At 47.6% G+C, this 22,406-nt stretch overlaps 1 protein-coding gene across 8 annotated transcripts in view; it reads left to right on the top strand.

Moving 5' to 3' along the window:
- Positions 1 to 22,406, top strand: part of ST6GAL1 (ST6 beta-galactoside alpha-2,6-sialyltransferase 1) — a 158,941-nt gene that overhangs the window by 53,161 nt on the left and 83,374 nt on the right. For 7 of the 8 annotated variants that reach the window (XM_073895909.1, XM_025876902.2, XM_073895919.1 and 4 more), the window contains exon 2: positions 7,219 to 7,339. The gene's annotated coding sequence lies outside the window, so the exon portion shown is untranslated. Of the gene's footprint in view, positions 1 to 5,962; positions 6,078 to 7,218; positions 7,340 to 22,406 lie in introns of those variants that run through there. The other variant, XM_025876911.2, reaches the window with a different exon arrangement.

The raw sequence follows: 22,406 nt of genomic DNA, 5'->3' as shown, positions 1-22,406 counted from the left end.
CTAATGTCCTCCATACTATTCCTTATGTTCCACAAATAAGTGAAACCATATGATAATTGACTTTCTCTGCTTGACTTATTTCCCTTAGCATCATCTCCTCCAGTCCCATCCGTGTTGATGTAAAAGTTGGGTATTCATCCTTTCTGTTGGCTGAGTGATATTCCATTGTATATATGGACCACATCTTCTATATCCATTCATCTGCTGAAGGGCATCTCGGCTCCTTCCACAGTTTGGCTATTGTGGACATTGCTGCTATGAACATGGGGGTGCATATGGCCCTTCTTTTCACTACATCTGTGTCTTTGGGATAAATACCCAGTAGTGCAATTGCTGGGTCATAGGGTAGCTCTATTTTTAATTTTCTGAGGAACCTCCACACTGTTTTCCAAAGTGGCTGTACCAGCTTGCATTCCCACCAGCAGTGTAAGAGGGTTCCTTTTTCTCCACAACCTCTCCAACATTTGTTGTTTCTTGCCTTGTCAATTTTGGCCATTCTAACTGGTGTAAGGTGGTATCTCAATGTGGTTTTGGTTTGAATTTCCCTGATGGCTAAGGATGATGAACATTTTTTCAGGTGTCTGTTAGCCATTTGTATGTCTTCTTTGGAGAAGTGTCCGTTCATGTCTTCTGCCCATGTTTTGACTTGATTATTTGGTTTTTGGGTGTTGAGTTTGAGAAGTTCTTTATAGATCTTGGATACCAGCCCTTTGTCTGTAGTGTCATTTGCAAATATCTTCTTCCATTCCTTGGGTTGCCTCTTTGTTTTGTTGACTGTTTCCTTTGCTGTGCAGAAGCTTTATATCTTGATGACGTCCCAAAAGTTCATTTTTGCTTTTGCTTCACTAGCCTTTAGAGAGTTCTTCAAATAAAATGGAGTGATTACTCTCAACCCTCCTCTGGTAAGCCACTGGACCAGCAACTCTGCCCATGTACATGGAGTTTCTGGTCGGCTTTTAGGGTCTCACTTCTAAATGTAAAAAGACTGCTCAGTATCTCCAGATATTTGAGAAAAGTTTGAAACATAAAACACAGAAACCAAAAAGAAACAAAAGACAATCACATAAAAAGAAACTCTCAAGAAATAGAGACAGTGCTGGGGAGAGAAGCAAACTTCACCAAAACTGTAATTACTGGTGTCCTGGACACAAGACAAGATAGCACAGTAATAAAATAAAGACAGTGTGCAACAAAAGGAGTATTCAGAGGATAAGAAAGAACCCTTGGAAATTAAAAGTACGATAGAAATCAATGAATCAGTAGAGGGTTTTGAATATAAAGTTGAAGAAGCCTTGGAGAAAGGTTAGAAACAAAAAAAAAAAGGGGGGTTGGCTATGCAAGGAAAAATAAGAAAGGATCATTCTAAGAAGTTCGACATCTGAATAGGAGGACGTACAAAAAAAGGAGAATAGAGACAATGGAGGGGAAGAGTTATCAAAGAGATAATACAAGGAAAATTTTGAGAACTGAGGAACATAGGCTTCTAGATGAAAAAACTCACTTGAATGCCCAGTGCTATGAATGAAAAAAGACACACATCAAAGCACATCATTGTGGAAAAAACCCCACACAAACCAGAAGCAAAGCTTGAAGACATGAAAAAAAAATCCTAAACTGATCACATAGAAGAATAGAAATCTGATTCTATGGCAGCACTGGAAACTAGAAGGCAATGGAGCCCTACCTTTAAAGTTCTGAGAGGGATTTATTTCCAACTGAGAATTTATATTCAGACAAATTATTAATCAAATGTGAAGGAAGAATGATAGCATTTTCCAATATAAGAAATCTCAATTGTTGTAATTCCCATACATCCTTTCTGAGGAAGCGACTCTAGATATTTTCCTTCAAAATTAGGGTGGTAAATTAAGACAGAAGAAAAGGAGTTTTCCTTTAAGCCTGGAGAACAATCAGCTCAGGTTGGAGTAGGAGGACCGAAGATTCCAGAAGGGAGAGATTCAAGAAAAAAAAGAAAAGTTGGCAAAGTGAGGGCTAAATTAGTGATAGGTGTGTAGAAGATTAAACAAATAAACAAGAGAGACACTAATGGACTCCAGAAAGGACAATGAAGGAATATACATGAAAGGAATGAACCAGAGCACACCTCAGAGCTTGGCTGTGAACAATCATTTATCTGGTCATAATAATGTAACATCTAGTGTTGACTTAATAATAAAAAAAAAGGTTTATATTAGGAGAAGTAGAAGAGGTACGTGGGATGGTGGTAAAAGCAAGCTAAATTCTCATTTTCCATAATAGGAAGTAATGAATAATATCTAATATTGAAAACAAAAGGCCATGTAAGTATGCTATTTAGATATGCTATTTAGATACACGGAGATCCTTCTAGAATTAGATCAAAGAGCTAAAAGTTGTTGCATTTGGGCAGCAGGGATTAGGAGTCTGCAGGAGCGGGGCAAGGCCTGAAGTCATGTGTATGGTTCTGACTATAGAAAGGGCCTGTGTGTCTCCACGTATATCCAGATTGGCAGCTCGAATAGGCACAGTCAAAACTGAGGGATTGTTTGCCGCCGACAACATGTTAACAACACAGTGAAAGAAATGAGCAGGAGCTCCCTTCTTTGGGGTTTTGCATACGGCAGTGGCAGAAGAACTTCCTTTTTCTGGTTCTCTGGAAATAAATTCTTTACACCATTTCTTTTCTTGTCAGAGCCCAAGTATTCAGTGTTGAACTCCTCCTTAATTCTGGCTTTTGTTGAGAGAGCTTGGTGGAGCTCTGTCCTGACACTGAGGGAAGAAAGCCGTGGGGAGGCAGGCCAGTGGGTAGAATTCGGGCTTCATCTCTTCCCAGCTTTGGGCCCCGGCTAGTTACTTAAGCCCTTTTCCTCATCTGAAAATGGAGAAAACACTCCTTGCCTCACAGGATTGTGTGAGGAATAAATGAATAATTTAGTAAAGTAAGTGCCTGGCACACAGTAGTTGCCAAAAACATTTAAATTAAAAAAAAAAATAAAGGAACATTGTGGTTAGCCCTTGGTCTGGTATAGAAGCCCTATAATGTTGGGTCTGGGCCCTACAGATGAACCTTCCAGAAGAAACAAGAGCTCGGAAGGAAGGGGAAGGCAGAAATAATCCAGGAAATCTTCTGATTTTAGCAGAAATTCTCATTGTATTTTGGGTGCAGTGTCTTCTGATCTGACTGTAGAGCTCAGCAAATTTGTAGAGACCCAGACCCTGGAAAATTTTATGTACAAGATCGATAAAAGCTCTTAGCTAATTTAGCTTCCATATCCAAACAATCAGAGCAGCCGCTCACATTCCAGATAATGTGGAATAATGGAATCAGGGTTAACAGGGTTATCTTTTACCCCAAGGCTCCTGTACGCCTTATGGCGATCCTTCATTTAAGCCAGGGCCCTGGGGCCCGAACCCTACCCCTGGGAGAGGCTGACCCATTCTCTGACTCAAAACCAAGTCCATCAGTAATGGTCCTTGTTTGGGGGACGCTTACATCAGGGGATGCTGGGCCATGAAATTTTTTTTTTTTTTAAGATTTTATTTATTTATTTGACAGAGAGAGAGAAAGCGAGAGGGAACACAAGCAGGGGGAGTGGGAGAGGGAGAAGCAGGCTTCCCGCCGAGCAGGGAGCCCGATGCGGGGCTGGATCCCAGGACCCTGGGACCATGACCTGAGCCGAAGGCAGACGCTTAACGACTGAGTCACCCAGGCTCCCCGGGCCATGAAATTCTTATGGTGTATGTGCTTGGCTCATTCTGTGAACTTCTTTGGGTTCTTTGGTTCTTGGTGGGCTCTCTAAATCCTGGCTCTGGTCTGTGGTCAGCGCCCACACCTTGTATATCTGAAGGAAACACCTACATGAGGTGTGAGGGAGTTAATGAGGCCAAGGCAGCCTCTCATTTGTCTGCTTTCTTCCTTAGAATCTTCTTCTGATGCTTTGGGGGCTGATGGAGGACCTTAGCTAGGAGCTGCCAGGGGCTCTCAGGTGAGGGAATAGTGCAGGCAGGAGTGAGGGCAGGAAGTGATGGGGCAGAGAACAGGCCCCAAGCATGAGGAAGGCATGGAGTAGAACATAGGCTGGTTAGGCCGCGGGAGAACAAGTGGTGAAGCCAAATCTAGATGTCAAGCCAGTGACCCTTGTGGAATTGGAGGGAGGTCGGGGAGCAGAACACCTACAGCTTCCAGGGGGCCATCAATTCAGTGGGTGCTGTATTAAAACTGCAAGGAAGCCCATGAGTATATATATATAGGTGGCTCAGGGGCAAGGGAATGCAAGGGGCCTCTGTGGTCCGCTGAATGGGTCACACTGGTCTGGTGATAGGAGGAGTAAGTATAAGCCACTTAATAGCAAAACTGTAAAACAGAAAAATCTACTGTCTGTTATTACTGCTCTGTTATTGTTTATTTCTCATGTTTCTGCAAAGTACAAGTTGTACTTGCAATCCAAGTCTATCCCATCAAGTTGCCTCATCTGTCAAAAATCTAGCCATAAACTTGGGAAGGAAGTTAAAAAAAAAAAAAAAAGGGCTTTTGAGCAGCCACAATGGATGGCCAGAGCCCAAGCACAGAGCCGCGCACCGGGTGATGGTGGGGGAGCACCTCTGCTCTCAGTCCCCGCCCTGGAAGACTTCAGTGAGCTGGAGCTGCTGGGACCCCAGAGCCGCTCTAAACCTAGCTCTTCAGGGGTTTCTGGAAGGGATTCAGGGGATGCTTATAGGAATAAAAAGGAGGAAGTACAGATGAGCTTTGCAGTTTCTAGAACATCACCAAGCATCTGCTCTCTCTGGGACTGCACAGTTTCCTGTCTGCCTCTCCCTGGACCTCTGCCCTGTTCTCTTTGTGGGCCAGCTTCCTCTCCTTCTTCAGGGCCCCGTGGCCCCATCACTTGATCTTGTGCATGGGATTCACTTCTAACACCCCTACTACCTTCCCTTGAAGGTCGAGGGTCCACCACTAGCTGGCTGTAGTCTTTTTTCATAGTTGCAATTTTGAAAGTATCTGATTGGTCCAGCTCCCTTATTTAGGTGAGTTGCTTTTAAGTCCAAGTTCCACCCTTTGTCCATCACGGGAGGCCCAGGTGTGAATATGGTTGGGTAGCAGGGAGACAGGTAGAATGACTTGCCTATTTGAGCGATATCGGAGGTCTGCAAGCCATCTGCCAAAGGCTTTAAAAAGCACGGATGGAACCCCACATTCCCTCAGTGGTCTGCAGATTGCTGTGGCTGGAGTGTAGGGTGCATGGGGTGGAGAGGCAGAGGGGCTGGTCAGCTGGGAAGGGGCATGAGGCTTGGCTTCCCAGGGTCTTTGCCTGGGTCACAGGGCCACAGAAATCCATGAAGTCTGTTTAGACAGATTATGTGGAGAACTACCCATGTCTCACTGAAGGTTTGGCCTGGAGCCAAAGGAGGGATAAGAGAGGCTAGCTAGAGAGAGATGGAGAGAGGAAGCCTCCCTCCGGTGAGTGAGCGGTGCCCTAGTCCCCCAACCCTGGGAGCACCTTGGTCCTGTTCCCTGGGGAAGGCTGGTTATGGGCAGGCTCCCAGGTGGGCCCCAGCTCGGCTGCATTTCATGTAGAGATCTCTTCCCAGCCCGACCCAGTCTCTGCACCGTGTATTTGGCCCCTGGTGTTTTGTCGGCATTAATTATAGACAGAGGCAAAGTGCCCAAATGCAGCAAGTGGCTTTTTATTTTCTCGTGTCACCTGATGCCTTTGTCCTTTGTTCTGCTCACCCTGAATCCTTGCAAGACCTTGACATTTCCATACCGTCAGTGGCTCACTTCACTTCCGCTTTCATCTGGTCGTACTTCCTCTTGGGGTCTGCACTCTCGTGGCCTGACTGTTGTTTCTCATGGCATCTCAGAGTCTCTTCCTCCTGGACACCACACTTGTGTGTTACCACGCCTCTCTGTTCCGCAGGGCATTTCTCACCTTTTCCTCCTTCCAGTTCCTTCTCACACACCCCCTCCCTAAGCTTGATTAGGGGAGCTGGTTTAATCGTCAGGTCTTCCACTTGGGCTGAGCTGAATGGGAACACAGCAAGTGACGACCCAGACTGCTGGCACTGGGTGCTCATTTGCACTGGAAATGTTACATGTGGTGAGCGAGGATGTGGGTGAGGGAGGATGTGGGTGAGGGAGGGGCTGGGCAGAGGGGAGGGAGGGGAGGCCAGGCCTGGAGCACTGGGGCACCTCTCGCCAGTGCCTGGAGCAGTTTATATAGCACAGAAGTCCTGGAGGCAGCAGGCCAAGCCTGAGACATTTGGAAACTCTTTGACTGGGTCTTAAGGAAATAACCATGGATTTCCCCCAAGATTTAGTTTTACGGACTATTTGTAGTTAACAAAAAAACACTGGTAACGGCCAGCCCTTGGGGGTGGGGTGACAGTTCTGGTCTGGCCACCGAGGGACAGGTTCCGTAGCCCCTGCCGAAGACCGATGATAACATTGCACTAAGCCATGCCTCGCTTTCTTGCATCTTTGTAAAAACTCCAGATCACCAAATAAAACCAGGAAGGGTGTGTTATCTGTAGTTATCCTGGAGAGAGAAGAATAGGTAATTTTTTTCCTTCTGACTGAACTCTATTTTCTAAAATTTCTAGATGGGACATAAATTTCTTTGACATTCGGAAGACCAACAGTTACTTGAAAAACAAATGCCATCCACCCAGGCAGCTATAACAATATAGGGGTTGGAAACTTAGTTTCCGTTAAAAATTCTCTCAAAATAAATCAGGAGTTGAATTCACATTTGTAACATTACACACACTATACTATCGGTCACAGGGAGACGGGGCAAGTGTGATGATATATTGGTTGATTGAAACCAGCTATCCATAAGCCTTATCTAAACACGAAACTTGGGGCCACAACTGTAGTTTTCTTTCTCTTGCTTTCCTTACTAATAACAGCGAGGAGCACGGGACTAAGGGACTGTGGTAGAGTTTGCTTTGCTTCACCTACAGCTCACTGAAATTGTGCTGCTGCAGGAGGGGTAGGTCTGGGCGAACAGATGGGTGGTTTGAGCCCTGGGAAAGCGGCCTGGCTCTCTCAGGTGGGGCTGTCATTCTGGAAGGGGCTCCAAAGGGTCAGGAGTGACCAGGGCGGGGCGTGGGAGGAGGAAGGGTACTAACCTCTTGCATGTGTTAACATACGCGCGCTTCTGGTGCTCTGTCTGCAACTTTTCTTTGTGTGCCTGCGGTTTATTTATTTATTTATTTATTTTTTTCTCTTCTCTGCAGGCAACATAGAGCCTGTTGTGCAGAGAGGGAGGAGCAGTGAGATCCTGGAGCCCAGCTGAAATGAACTGGCCTCCTTGAGCGGGCCCAAGCCCGGGTGCCAGGCCTGCGTCCCAGCACTGAGGTAAGACCGCTTGAATCCCAGCTTGGGGGCATCTAAGAGGGCAGAAGGCCTCCTCATCTGGGGAAACCTCTTTCTCTAAGCCTCAGGGAGAAGGAGCAGTTGTTTCTGACACAGTCAAACCATCTGCTTCCACCTCTGCGCATTGGGGGGCAAGGTCATTTGATGGCTGGAGAGCCTTTGATTTTTTTAGAGCATGGCTTTTGGACAGGAAGTTGTATTTTCTCGATTGCTAGTGAAATTTGAACTCCAAAGGGCACGAATTTGTCCTCCATGTAAGACTGCACTAGATTCAGGTGTACGGCTGAACTTAGGTGCACCTGCTCTGTTCTGCCAGGGAAGTTGGGCTTCTAGGAAATTCTCTCTTTCTCTCTCATGCCCAAGGGTGACAGAAAGACAGAAATTATGTGGGGAGGTGATAGCAAAGCATTCCACTCAGCTCACTAAAAAATGACTTATTACCCAGGTAAGTTCTGATTGTAAAGGTAATATGTGCTCATAAGATATTTGGGAAAATACGGACGTGGAAGAAAATAAAATATGCCTGAAATCCAACCACTGTTAACAATCCTTCAGGTAGGTTTCATGAAGGCTTCTCTTTCAGCCCCCATAGCACATTGACTCCTCCTGCCAGGAGGTAGAGGGGTGAGGCAGAAAGAACACTCAATTAGGAGCCAGGAGAATTCGCTTCTAGTCCGGAGGCTTTCAGAGAGCTGATTTTTAAATATTCAGGAATTTTGCAAACTGCTTGTTAAACATTGTTGATAGCCGGAAATTGGCCATGGTGGGGAAGTTTACAGCGCGGAAATTAGCCAGTGCTACAAACCAGGGCTTTTTGGTTTTGGAGATTCAGATTACAGGCTTGCTGTGTCACCACCAGGCTGGGAGGCATGAAGCAAGTCACTCCCCCCGCCCCCCCACACACCCTTCTCCCTCCTCTCCTGGGAAGAGTAGGTACTCAGTAAGCATTGGTTGGATGTATGAACAAGAGGGAGATTTCTGTTCTTATTATCCTGTAAGATAGTCGTGAAGCTCCCTGCCCATGGGAGGGGGTTTAGTTGATTGGTAAACCTTTGGTTTATCAGTGGAGGGAAGTCCGCTGGCCTTTCCCTGCCTTGTCGCTCGCTTCTTGGGGAATCTGTGAATTACTGACGCCCTTTTATAAGGGTAGATAAAAACTCTCCTTTTACTGACAGACATCTGGGACATATTTCCTTCCTGGAAAAATCAAGGAGTCGTCAAAGAAGTGTGAAAAGGAAGCCCCAGCGCTGCTAGATGTGAGAGCCAGGACTGAAATTAGAGCTTTTGACTCTTAAACTCCACTGGGGGGTGGGAGGGGGGAGGAGAAGGAGCACTTCCTGCCAAATGTGAAATTTAAACAAAAGCCTCTTTCTTCAAGGCCCTGCTGTGGGCAGATTAGAGCTAATTAAATTAGCATAATGGAGCCCTAGCCTCGGCCCTTCCCCCTCTACTTTCAGAACTTTTGGGTTCCCTGCCCCCCTCCCCCCCTTCATGCATCCTGGAGGAGGGGATGGGGAGAAGCTGGGGCTATCAGTTAAGCATCAGTTCACCTTGTAGAATTGTAGTTCAGAAAAATTTAAAAAGGTGGAAAGGACTAGAGGGGCCATTTGGTCCTACACCCTCATTTTAAGAAGCCAGGTCACACTGCTGGTGACTGTTCGTGGCTGAGGGGGAAGGTACTTGCTCCTGGGGAGGCAGGGAAGGAGGCTGGTGGAATGCAGCACTGCTCAGGAAGCCTCCTGACCACTGAGCCCTTGTATGTGACTGGCAAGGGGACATGGTGGATGGTCTCCAGGGCCAGCCCTGCCTCTACCCTTCCCAGACCCCACCCCAGTAGCTGCTGCCCCAGCCCCCATGCAATTCATGCAGTGGTCCCCTGGTGTGCTTGGAATTAAGACCCCTTCCTCTTCAGGGGTTTTGTTTTCCAGGTCAGTGAAACCAGCTGGGCAGATTTAATTCTGAGGACTTTTAGGTATGTGTATGAGGAAGGGCAGGGAAGGGTAGGGAAGGCTTAGTCATGGCTCTAGGCACCGTGCTTCGTGCTCTGTTTGTAGGATCTCACTGAACTCGGCAATGACCTAACAGGGTAGGTTTTTCTGTTCTCACGAGGCCAATGTGGAAATGGAGTCTCTCGCAGAGGTAAAGAGACTTAACCAAGATGGCAGAGTCCACAAGCAACCGAGATGTAAGCTGAGCCTGGCTGGGACTCCACAGCTTCTCAGAATTAGTGGGTGCTCTTTGCAGCAAGTCGGTGCCTACATGGGCGGGGGTTCCCAAATGCAGTTCTAACAAGAGGAGTCCCTTCCCTTGGGGTACCTCATTCCATCTCTGCCGCTCTGTGAACAGCTGCGGTGGCAGTGCTTGGGGCTTCACAAAAGGCCACACTGTTCCTTTCAGACCCCGAGGACTCTTCAGTCTACAGTAAGATAGCGTCAGAGCTGGGAGGTCCATAGAGTTCTTTAGCATAGTCCCCTCACTCATGTGACACCCCGGGAGGTGAGTTGGGGTGCTGTTGGCCCCAGGTCTCTGAGTCATCTGGAAGCAGAGGCCTTCTTAGCCTCTGGACTCCTGGTGCTCTTGCCAGGGGAACATACTGAGATGGATCTGTTTGGTTTTCCTCCATGTTTGGGTAAGTGATTATTCCTCTGGCAAGAGGGATTTAATTCAGCTTCACAGAGATTGTGTACCGAGCCACATATCCTGGCCTGTTTGGGCAAGAGATTCTGGCTCGGCCTTGAGCATACAGGCACAACAAGGGACAAGGGGAGGAACACTCCTACATCGTGACTGTATACGACATATATGAGCCCATAACCATACATCGTCTCCAAGAATTCTAAAGGGAGAAATTGTCTGTGTGTCCAAGGGCTCACCCTGCTAACGAGGGAGCAAAGCAGCAATAGTGGGCCGGGGTCTTTGGAAGATTATTGCAGAAGGTAGGGCTGGGGGGAGGAGGCAGAGTGGCAGAGGGAAAGATTTGGTTTGGCACTGCCAAGTGTCTTTGACTGTGAAGCTGGGGTTGGGGGTGGGGGAGCGGGGTGGACAGTTTTGTAGATAATCAAGAAGCCTTTTCCTCTCTGGCCCTTATCAACGTCAGGAGGAGGAAAAGCTCACTTCAGCAGGGTGCTTGGAATGTGAATCAGGGCTGAAAGAGGTCCTTGGAAAGCTGGTTGGTTGGCCTTCACGTCTTCCATCTAAGGAAATGGAGGCCCAGAAAGGGGAAGGGCCTTGTCTATGACAAGTGGAAATGGAGTCTGTTCTCCTGAGTGTCTGACCAGGGTCCTGCCCACCCAGCCACTCTAGCTGCCCAGGGAAGGATGTTCCAGAGACAGGTACAGCCCACTTCCTGCCTTGGCCTGTCTGGCCCAAAACCTGTGATGGGCTGGGTTTGGGCCTTGGAGGAATTTGTGGCAATGGCAGCCCAGAAGGGAGAGGGTGTCCTTTCAATGATGCCACAGATCCCCTGGCATCTCAATGTTGCCAGCCCTTCATCCTCCTCTGTTCACATCCTAGAGGTCTTGTTGAAGCCAGGGGGCATCATTTCTGGCTTCTTACTGGAAGTTCACCATTGTTGGAAGACCTCACAATACAGAGACAAGTGTCCCAGCTTTGAGGACATTTGAACTGGGTTTGAGCCTCGTTTGGCCATAGTAGCGTGACTACCTGGCCTTTCTGACTCAGTTTCCTCATATGTAAGATGGGCTGAGTAACCCCTACCTTGAGTGAAGATTAATAATTATTTATATAATGCTCTTCCCACAAAGTAGATGCCTGATGAATGGTCCCCATTCTTTTCTTTTTTTTTCATACAGCTCTACTGAGGTCTAATTGACAGACAACATATTGAAACCTCACAGCTTGATGAGTTCTGACATATGTATACACTCATGAAATTCTCCCTACAGTCAAGTTCATGAACATAACCATTACCCCCCAAAGTTTCCTCCTTTGCCTTATCCCTCCCTCCTCCCAGCCTGCCTCCCATGTCCTGCCTCCCATTCCCAGGCAAACCATAATCTGCTTTCTATCACTATAGATTAGTTTGCATTTTCTAGAACTTTATGTAAATAGCATAACACAGCACGTGCTCTTCTTACTCTCAGCACAATTTTTTAAAGGTTTTATTATTTTTATTTTTTAAAAGTTTTTATTTAAATTCCAGTTAGTTAACATACAGTGTATTATTAGTTTCAGGTGTACAATACAGTGATTCAACACTTCCATACATGAACCTGGTGCTCATCACAACAAGAATACTCCTTAATTATCTGACATTCATCCATGTTGTGTGTATATGAATAGCTCATTACTTTATTGCTGAATAGCACCCTACTGTAAGGAAAAACCACTATCTGTTTATCCATTTATCTATTAACAGACGTTTGGGTGGTTCCCAATTTTTGGCTATTAAAATAAAGCCAATGCAAGCATTTGTTAAAAAAATTTTTGTGGGGACCTGTGAACTCTTTTTCCTGCCCCAACCCCTAAGAGTACAATGGCTGGGTCCTACGGTAGGTGTACGTTTCACATTTTAAGAAGCTGCCAAATTGGGGCACCCAGGTGGCTCAGATGGTTAAGCGTCTGCCTTTGGCTCAGGTCATGATCCCAGGGTCCTGGGATCGGGCCCCGCGTAGGGCTCCTTGCTGGGTGGGGAGACTGCTTCTCCCTCTGCCTCTGCCATTCCCTCCACTTGTGCTCTCTGGCTCTATCTCTCTGTCAAATAAATAAATAAAATCTTTAAAAAAAAAAAAGTTGCCAAATTGTTTTCTAGAGTGGTTGTACCATTTTACATTACTCCATGAGAGTTCCTATTGCTCCATTTCCTTGCCAGCACTTGGTATGGTAAGTCTTATACATTTTAGCTATTTTAGTAGGTCTGTGGTGATATCTTGTGATTTTATTTGCATTTCCTTAAAGAAATGCTCATTTAAAGAATAAGATTTGTTTATCTTCTTATGATTGAGTTGGGTTCTTTGTATACTCTACAAACAAGTCCTTTGTTGGAGAAGTTTGAAAATATATTTTCCAATTCCGAGGCTTGCGTGTGGTGAGATACATAAACTAATAATCACAATTCAGTTGAGAACGTAGGTACAGGGAAGTACAAAGAATGATAAGTAATTTTTTTTTTAAGATTTATTTATTTGAGAGAGAGTGTGCACTAGAGAGCATGGAGGGGGAAGGGCAAAGGGAGAGAGAATCCCAAGCAGACTCTGTGCATGGAGCCAGATGTGGGACTCGATCTCAGAACTGTGAGATCATGACCTGAGCCAAAACCAAGAGTCGGACACTCAATCAACTGTGCCACCCAGACACGCTGAAAGATCAGTAATCTTAGCACAGGATGTCGGGGAAGCTTCTAGGAGGTGAAGGTATGTGAATTGGGCTGTAAAGGAAATGAAAAGTTAGCTAGGTGGAGGGAGGGCAGTCTGGGTAGAAGTTTGTACGTGCAGAGGCATGGCAGTATGAAATATCATGCTGCATGTGAAATTATACTTATCTAATTGGCGGACTACGATTTTGGAGAAGGATGTGGGCTGGAAGCCCAGCTGCCCTGCCGGTAGCCTGTGCACCTCTCTTTTTTCATGTTTTATTTTGAAACAATTGCAGATTCACTGGGACTTGCAAAGATAGTACAGAGATGTCCAGTGCATCCTTCGTTTAGTTTGTTCCAATGGCTTCATCTTACGTAATTATAATACAGTATCAAAACCAGGAATGTGAGATTGGTACAATGCGTGTATGTTTCTATATCATTTTCTCACATGGGTGGATTAGCAGAGCCACTACTGTGATCCTGAGGTAGACTGGTCCATCACCAGAAAGTTCTCCCTCCTGCCGCCCTTTCATGGTCACACTGCTGCGGCCCCTCCCGTCTGTGTTGCATCTCTATAATTTTGTCCTTTTGAGAATGTTCTGTAAATAGAGACCTACGATATGCACCCTTCAGAGACTGGCTTGTTTTCAGTCATCATCATACACTCAGGTCCATCCAGGTAGTTGAATTTATCAGTAGTTTGCTCTTTTTTGTTGCTGAGTGGCATTTCATGGGATAGATGCACTAGTTTCATCACTGACCTTTTTTGAAGGACGTTTTGGTCGTTTCCAGTTTCTGACTATTACAAATAAAGCTGCCACGAACAATTTTGTACAGGTTTTTGTGTAGACATAAAGTTTTGTTTTTCCGGGATAAATGCCCAGCCGTGCAATTGCTGAGTTGTATGGCAAGCATAGTTTTAATTTTTTAAGAAACTGCCAAATTGTTTTTTAGAGTGGCTGTACCATTTAGCACTCCCACCAGAAGTGGGAGTGGGAGAGATCCACTTTGTCCACCTCCTTGCCAGCATTTGGTACGGTCATATGTTCATGTTAGCTGTTCTTATAGGTGGGCAGTGGTGTCTCATTATGGTCTTAATTTGCATTTCTCTGATGGCTGGTTGTGTGACTCTTACCCTTTGGGCACCTTCAGGTCTGGCTGTATGAATCTAGACCCCAGCCTTTTAAATGTGAGAAGCAAGTGGACCTTGTGCTGATAACCCCCTCCTTCATTTCTGGAGCTGCCCTGAAGTCTGACTTCTTTGTCCTTTGACCTAACGAGCTAGTTCTAGGAGATCCTTCTTCATTGTCCTGGGTGGCTCCAGGAAAGTGGTATTTTCTAGAGCTGCGTATTTTTCCAAGGAAGTTTTTTTTTTGTTTGTTTTGTTTGTTTTTTACCACAGATGAGCAAACAACCTGTGAGTGTTGATTTTTGTTTTTTTTTTACTCTGCTGTGGGGTAAGTTCTCTCTCTCCACCCTGTCCCTCCCTGGTGCCAGTATGCAAACATCTGTCCTCACTGGCAGCTGAGATAAAGAAGCCTCTGGACTTAGGCCAGGATGGCTATTTTCTCAGTGTTTGGAGGCCTGAAATGCCAAGGGAATCTGCCATCACCTCAGGCCTTCCTTATGCTCAGCATCTTCTGTTCCTTCACTTACAGACAGAGGGGCAGCTTTAATGTGCTGGGAAAAATCATCATGGTAGCTAACAATTCTATAGCATTTATTCTGTGCCAGGTACTGAGTGCTTTTTACGTAGGAACTCATTTAATGCCCACAGCAACCCTAAGAGTTAAGACTGTTAATACCCCACTTGACAAATGAGGAAACTAGGGCCCGGGAGGTCTCACAGCTAGTACGTGGTGAGTAAGTTGGGACTTGAACCCGGAAGGTTTGACACCCAAGTCCATCCTCACCTTCATTGTGTTATACCATCTCTGTGACGGCAGGTAGCTCCTTGTGTGGTACGCACCTTGCTGTCCGAAACTTCAGGCTCAGGCTCTCCCCTTGGGAACGAGGGGGAGGAGGAACGCATGCCGTGGGTGTTCTCTGGGGCGTCAGCTCTTCGTGATGTGGCGGTGGGAAATGGAATAGCTGGGAAGTGCTTTCCCAGGGGAAAAGGGGAGTTCCTTGGAGGCCTGCACAGAGCATGGGCTGCTGTCCAGGTGTGAGTGAGGCTCAGGCTCTGCACCACAGTCTTGTGGAGACATGATTCTGTTCCATGAACCTGCTGTGCACCCAGACCTGGCTCACGCACACTGCGGGCAAAGGCTGGAGGAAGATGGCATGGGCCACCTCACTGGCCCTCAGACGCTCAACCACCTGCCTGTGCCGTGATAACCTGGAGCTTGCACTGAAGCGACCGGGATGGCTGGGAAAGAGCTTGGCCTTTCTGGCCTGGCAGATCTGGTTTCTGCTTGCAAAATCTCCCTTTCCACCCATAAATAGGACAATAACCATATCTAGTGTCTAGATTGTGGTGAGGCTACGTGGGGGCAGTGTTGTGAATTGCCCTGGAGAACGTTGGTTCCCTCTTCTCCTCTCCATGGGGCCCTTTCCAATCTTAAATATCCAGCTGCCTGGCGTGCTACCCTGAAAGAAAATGGGTGTGTGTCCCTTGTCTTAATTTAGTCGGTGAAGAGGGTCCACTCACTCCTTCAGCATTCAGTCAACTCTTTATTTTTTTTTTTTTATATTTTATTTATTTATTTGACAGAGAGTAAGAGCACGAGCAGGGGGAGCAGCAGAGGGAGAGGCAGAGGGAGAGGCAGGCTCCCAGCAGAGCAGGAAGCCCGATGCGGGGCTCGATCCCAGGACCCCGAGATCATGACCTGAGCCGAAGGCAGACGCTTAGCCATCTGAGCCACCCAGGCGCCCCTCAGTCAACTCTTTCATGACCCTCTACCATGCGCTTGCTTCTGTAATAGGCCCCGGGAGCCTAAGAGCTGGATCCTTGACCTCACATAGCATATGGTCTACAGAGAGAGACAAATATTAATTAAATAATAGCCCAGTTGAGTGTGACATCATGAACCGTGGATTTGCTGTGGAGGAAGCTCACGGATACCGTGTGAGTGAGCCACAGGCTGAGGCCGGAGGACACTTCCTCAGGGGAGCGATTCTGATCTGGGTCAGATTCTTTAGCCTTGATCCACTCAAGAGGCCCATGTGGAATGTTCTGTAGGATCAGTTCACTTGACACGGTGTCCTGATTGTCGACTGACCTGAACCCTGGCCACCCTGGTGTTCTCCCCACCCCGACAAGTCACACTATTCTGGGACGTTCCCCAGACCCAAACATGGACAGCTGCTGCTGACCCATGGGGACTAACGCTGAGCTCAGAGCCGCAACTTACAGGCTGGGTTACGTGTCATTGTTAAGTGTGCTCGTGACTCAGCTTATTCCTCAGCCAAATGGAGTATGCCACCATGAAATCACACAGTGTTTTAAAACAACTTTACTGAGGTACAATTTATATTTCATGAAATTAAGTTCCTTTAAGTGTAAATGCAGGGACTTGTAGTTCATGTACTGAGTTATGCCACCATCATCACAATCCAGCTTTAGAACATTTTTTTTTATCATTGGAGGGGTCGTTCATCTTCACATGGAAAAGGCAAGAAAATTATTTTTGTATGGAAATCATTCCGTAATTACTTTTTCTGGAGTTAGTTCTGTGCTCCCAACAGGAGGATCTCATTAATTAATTCAATTAGTATTTACGGAGTGCCCGCTGGAGCCCGCAGCTGGGCTAGGTGCAAAGCGGAAGAGAGAAATGGTGGAGAGGGCAGTTCTCCTGTGGTTGAAGGCGCACTGTTCGGTGTAGCCTGTCTCAGGCGTGGATCTCAGCAGGCCGGGTGTTTGCTTTCCACCCCGTGGCTCGTCACTGAGAACAAGGCAAGGGCCTTGCTTTTGCAATATTGACATATTGAAAATACTGGCTGAGCAGAAGGAGGAAAGTGTACTCTCCAACATCTGCAAACAGCTCTAGGCTTTGGGAAGTCTGAATGCAGGACCTGCAAAGAGAGGAGAGGACGTGTGCTGTTTTCATTGCAAAGATTCCACTGGTGGAATTGGGGTGAGCGGGGAGGGTTCCTGGAGGAAGAAAAGAGCAGGATCAAAGTCAGGGCAGAGGGCTCAGGTGAATTCAGGGAGCAGTGGTGCATTTGGTCACCTATGGCTTAGGGGCACATTTGCACATGGTGGAGTGTTGTTTGGAGGCTTGGGGGTGGGATGCGAGTGAGGAATTTGGGCTTAGTGGAGCAAACATGGAAGATGCCATTTTGTCTCCAAGGAGGGGAATAATTGTTCAGAGCTGGACTTGGGGCATAGTCTTGCATGTAGAGAAAGATGGGAAGCAGGTATGGTTCAGCAGGCTACTGGGAGGGACCTAGTATCAGGTGATGTGGACCTGACTTTGGCCCGGCCAGTGGGGCGAGGAAGGAAGAAGTGGATGGGAAAGAAGATTCTGTCAGGGGAGAGGAGAACATCTCCCTGTCCCGGCTGCTTCTCTACCTTGCCCACCTGCCTCTTGCACTTCAACTAACCCCTCACACTCTGCTTTTTCACAACCAGACCCGACAGCCCCTCCCCACACTGTCTTCTCCATGCTTTTCCCCCCTCCACTTCTCTACCCCATTCTTCTTGCCCAGGAGGAAGGAGAGGAGCCGGAAAGCAGAACATTACCTGCAGAAGGCAGTGCCATAGAAGGTAATGGTGAGAAATTTCCAGAGAGGGAAGTGCCAAATGCCAAAGACGGGCACTGAAGAAGGGCTGGGGACTCAGGGCTGGTAGTGGCCAGGCAAGCCAGGTGCCTCAGGTGCCGAACTTAAGGAGGCACACTCAGATGCCAACCCTGTACTCACATGACCCTGAGGGTGCGGGCCCCCTTAAATTTTGCACTCTAGATACCTCCCTTACCTTACCTTAGCCCTGGACTAGGTTCCTGGAGAGAACTGGTCTTTGGGAGGACACTGGTGATGTTAGACAAAGCATTGATTTTCAACGGGCTCAGGATAGAGTGCGGAACTGTTTCTTCAGAAGGAAGCCTTCCATGGGAAGCTTCCTGAAGCTGTGTGAGGGCCTGCGTGTCTCTCTCCTCCCCACCCCCAAGACAGCCCCTCAGGGTCTCCACAGACTCTCTAGGGTTCCTGAAGCACAGTTTGAAGAGCACCGATCAACTCTAGCCCCATCTTACCACAGGAAGTTCTGAGACCCGTAGAAAGTTCTGAGATCCACAGAAATATGTGACTTTCCAAGGCCACACAGGCAGGTGTGACATTAGAGGTCTCCCTGTACTTTCCTTTGGTTCATCATCTTCCGTTTTACATTCTCTTTTGACTCCCCCCAGTCTCCCCCTGCCTCCATAAGAATTAGGAAGAGTTGATACTGAAGGTCTCAAGATATTTGAAGACTAGTCTGAGAAGTCACTTTATTGAGTGTCTGCTACCTACCGAGCACCATTTTAAGGGGCTTTTACATTCATTATTTTAATTCTTTAAGAACCTTTCCAAGTACATGTCATCACCCCATTTGCCTGACGAAGGGACTGAGGCTCAGAGAGAACTTGTTTAAATCCGCAGAGTTACTGACAGGCGCTCCTGCGTCCAAAGCCTGTGTTCTTTCTCCACACCACGTCTTTCTTCAGTCATTCAGACTAACCAAGCCTTGCTACTGGCCCTGGTTTTGGTGCTGCTGTAGTACAGACGAAGGAGACAGAATCCTGTTAAGCCCCACCCCACTTGTACCCCTGCTCGCAAAGGGCCGTGGGCCGGCTCTTCATAAGGTCTCCTGTCACAGGGCTCTCTGGGCTGCCTGTGGTGGTCGCAGTGATTTCCGGCTATTGCGGAGATGAAATCATGGCCCCATTCACTCCCTAGCCAGCAAGTCACGTGGGCTCCTTTCTCTGTGCCCCTGGGATTCTGGAACATTCCACCGACACGGCATTCAGGCAGTATAGGCGGTTTGTTCTGCAAGGAGCTTGACCACTCCCCCCCCTAGCCCCCCCCCCCCCCCCCGAGATTTCCTTGCATTTCTTGGCATTTATCACCAGTAGTTTCCTTTGGCCCCCACTCCCCCAGCAGAGCTCTGATTCACTTCCATGATTGAGACCTGATAAAGGCGAGTTGTTTTGGCCTCTTCTGCCCTCAGCCCCGGTGAGAATTTGGATCCAGCGTTTTTACTTGTCACTTCAGAATGTTTGTCAGAGTTTGCGGAAAAAGGCCTGTATTATTCATGTCCTTGCCAGGAACAGCCGCGCCCTGCCAGCTTGTCATGTGAGCCTGCTGAGCCGCCCGGCTGCACGGGCCACAGGCCTCGGGGCCGCTGGCTCAGGTGGGAAATGCGATCTGCTCGGACAGAAACTGCGAACAGCCAAGGAGGGGCAGAAAGCAACTTGGAAGGGACCGATTAGGGCCTCCCCTAGGAATTCACCACAGCCCAGCGCGTGTCTGGGGGGGTGGGGGTGGGGGCTGATTCCATCCTGTGCTCCGTGGGGCCCGTTCAATTTGAAGTCTTTTCGTCGGACGTCTCCCTCCTCCACAAGATAAAAGTGAGGCCGTTAATCAGTTCAGTAATATCTAGAGGTCCCTCGTTCCTCACAGAGGACACCATGCTGGCCACTTGAAACAAACCCTCAGAACAGTCTTTGAGGTGGGGTGGCTCTCCATTTAATGGATGAGAAAACAGCCTGGGAGAGATCAAATGCATAACCCGAGGTCATGCAGGCAGTAAGGGGTGCAGGGTGGGATCGGAACCCAGGTCTGTCAGGCTCCTTTCAGGACGCTGTGAGCCACCAGACACAAACTGACATCTCTCCGGCTCACCTGCAGGTTACCCTTGCAGCTGGTCCCAACCGTGTTTCCTACCCTCTCTTCCCATCACTCTGTAAACATGGAGATCCGATTTCTGGAGCTTGGTGTTCCCGTGGGGACTTGACTAGAGTTTGGGACCCACCAGGTCAGCGGTTGGTGGACCGGGGGTCACAGGGGTGAGTAAAGATGGTCTCTGGCACCTTTTCCTCTCTCAACTGAAATGGCTCCTCTTCACATCCCATCAAAGCCCTTTTTAGGGCCAGGAGCTCAACACTGAGTTTAGAGAAAATCATAACATTCCTTGCTCGCTTAGGAAACCTCTACCAGTCCCAGTTTCTTGCAGGATGAATTGGGGCTAGAAACACTACGTCTGGAGCAGACGCTGAATCCCATTTTCCATCACTGCAAGCCCTCATGCGCCCTCATCCCTCATAGCTTCTCACCATTCCTTGACTACAGTGGGCCTTCTTCCATGGCTAAGCCTTTGGACTACCATTCTCTCTGTTGGGTATGCCTTTTTGTGCCTGTTAAACTCCTATTCATCCTTCGGAACCCAGGAGGAACATTACCAACTCCTAATGGAGTTGGTACCACCCCAGGCTTTAGTTCTGAATGCCTTACATGGATTTACACCCATCATTTTATGGGTCTTTCTCTTCCTCTAAGGCCCCAGGGGCAGGGGCTGGACCCTGTTTATCTCTGTAGCACCTATATTTGGTGCATATTTGTGTGAACAAATGAATGGGGGCTCATTAATGAACTATGTGCTAATGTGTGAATCACAGGTGGCTCCACTTTAAGTACAAGGTCGCAGTGGGAGGTGATGGGCCAAGGATCGGGTGCTATTGATGAGTTGACGGGTGAGCCAGGTACTGTGCTAAGAGCACTATTGCAAATGAGCCCTGCAGCAGAGAGGGGGCCTCCCAGGGTGAAGAGACATCACCAGGCTTCGAAGTTGTGGAATGAAACACAGCCTACCCTGTTCCCCAGGCCAGCCTCTCCAACTGTACACCCAGCCTGCCTCCCAGGAGGGGAGCTCCCTAGGGCTGGGCTGGGTGCAGACCTGGAGCAGAAGTGGGGATTCTGGATGATCCCCCAAGGAAGAGGAATGGGGGTGGTACTCAGGAGAGGAGCAGGATCAGAGGCAGAAGAAAGTACAAGGCAAACTTTGTTTCCTTACTGTGATGCTGGGGGCATCTTGCTGGCCAGAGCTCCTGCCTGATGGCTGCTCCTGAGGATGCAGTATGAGCCGGGTCCAGGCAAGAATTTGGAGCCAGACCTGGATATGTAGGTCATTCTGTGGCCCTAGGCCTCCCCCCTGTTTAATTCCTCCTTCCCCTACTGCTGGCTGTAGGAACTTAGGCTTTACTCACGGTAAGATTTGAGTTTAAATCCTGGTCTCAGAAACTTCAACTGCAGATTGTGTAGCACTGAGCAAAAATACTAGGGTTGCTGTTTTTATTTAATTTTTAATTTTTTTAAAAAATTTATTTCCAGTATTGTTAACATACAGTGTTATTAGTTTCAGGTTTACAATATAGTGATTCAACAGTTGTCTACATGACTCAGTGCTCAACAGGATCAGTGCACTCCTAATCCCCATCACCTATTTCTCCCATTCTCCACCCACCCCCACCCTGTTAACCATCAGTTTGTTCTCTATAGTTAAGATTCTGTTTCTTGGTTTCTTTTTTCTTTGTTCATTTGTTCTGTTTCTTAAATTCCACACATGAGTGAGATCATATGATATTTTTCTTTCTCCGACTGCCTTATTTCACTTAGTATTATATCCTCTAGGTCCATTAGGGATGTGAGTTTACAGGGTTATTAGGACGAGTGATGATGCCACAACGGGGAGGCTGTGTGCTAAGACATCTATTTATTCCTCTGAGTTATCCTGCAGGTATATGCTCTTATCATTCCGAAATCACAGATCCTTAACTGAGGTTCAGAGAGGCTCCACAAGCCTCTCATAGTGAGGAAATGATAGAGTCAGTGGACCTGGGTGTCCTACACCCGGTCCTACCTGATCTACTATGTCACCAGTCTCCAGTCTGCGCGATCCTAAGGATCACCTGGGGCTCTTGTTGAAGACGCAGTTCCCAGGCTGTGTATTAGATTTTGAGGCAGCCTGCTTTTTGGGGGGGGCGGGGTTGCGGCTGGGGAGCAGAGTCGGTAACAAGTACCCAGGATGATGTTAGGATCTGGCAAGTTAGGGAACATAGTAGTGCACTTTCCTGCCTGTAAGGTGTGCCACCTGGTTGGCCCTCGATACATATTGGCTGTGAGTATTACGACATGAATTGACGGAAAGGATATACTACTGTGAAGAGCTTCTCATCTTTTTTTTTTTTTTAAGATTTTATTTATTTATTTGAGAGAGAGAGAATGAGAGATAGGGAGCACGAGAGGGAGGATGGTCAGAGGGAGAAACAGACTGCCGGCTGAGCAGGGATTGATCCCGGGACCCCAGGATCATGACCTGAACCGAAGGCAGTGGCTTAACCAATTGAGCCACCCAGGTGCCCGAGCTTCTCATCTTCCCCCCCCTTTTTTATTGTTATGCTAATCACCATATATTATATCATTAGTTTTTGATGTACTGTTCCATGATTCATTGTTTGTGCATAACACCCAGTGCTCCATGCAGAACGTGCCCTCTTTATTACCCATCACCAGGCTAACCCATCCCCCACCCACCTCCCTTCTAGAACCCTCAGTTTGTTTTTCAGAGTCCATCATCTCTCATGGTTCGTCTCCCCCTCTGACTTACTCCCCTTCATTTTTCCCCTCCTGCTGTCTTCTTCTTTTTTTTCTTAACATATATTACATTATTTGTTTCAGAAGTACAGATCTGTGATTCAACAGTCTTGCGCAATTCACAGCACTCACCGTAGCACATACCCTCCCCAATGTCTATCA

This window comes from Callorhinus ursinus, unplaced genomic scaffold, assembly GCF_003265705.2.
Source record: "Callorhinus ursinus isolate GAN/ISIS: 27379988/994484 unplaced genomic scaffold, GSC_fseal_2.0 scaffold1, whole genome shotgun sequence".
Taxonomy (NCBI): domain Eukaryota; kingdom Metazoa; phylum Chordata; class Mammalia; order Carnivora; family Otariidae; genus Callorhinus; species Callorhinus ursinus.
This window is presented reverse-complemented; position numbering and strand designations above follow the sequence as displayed.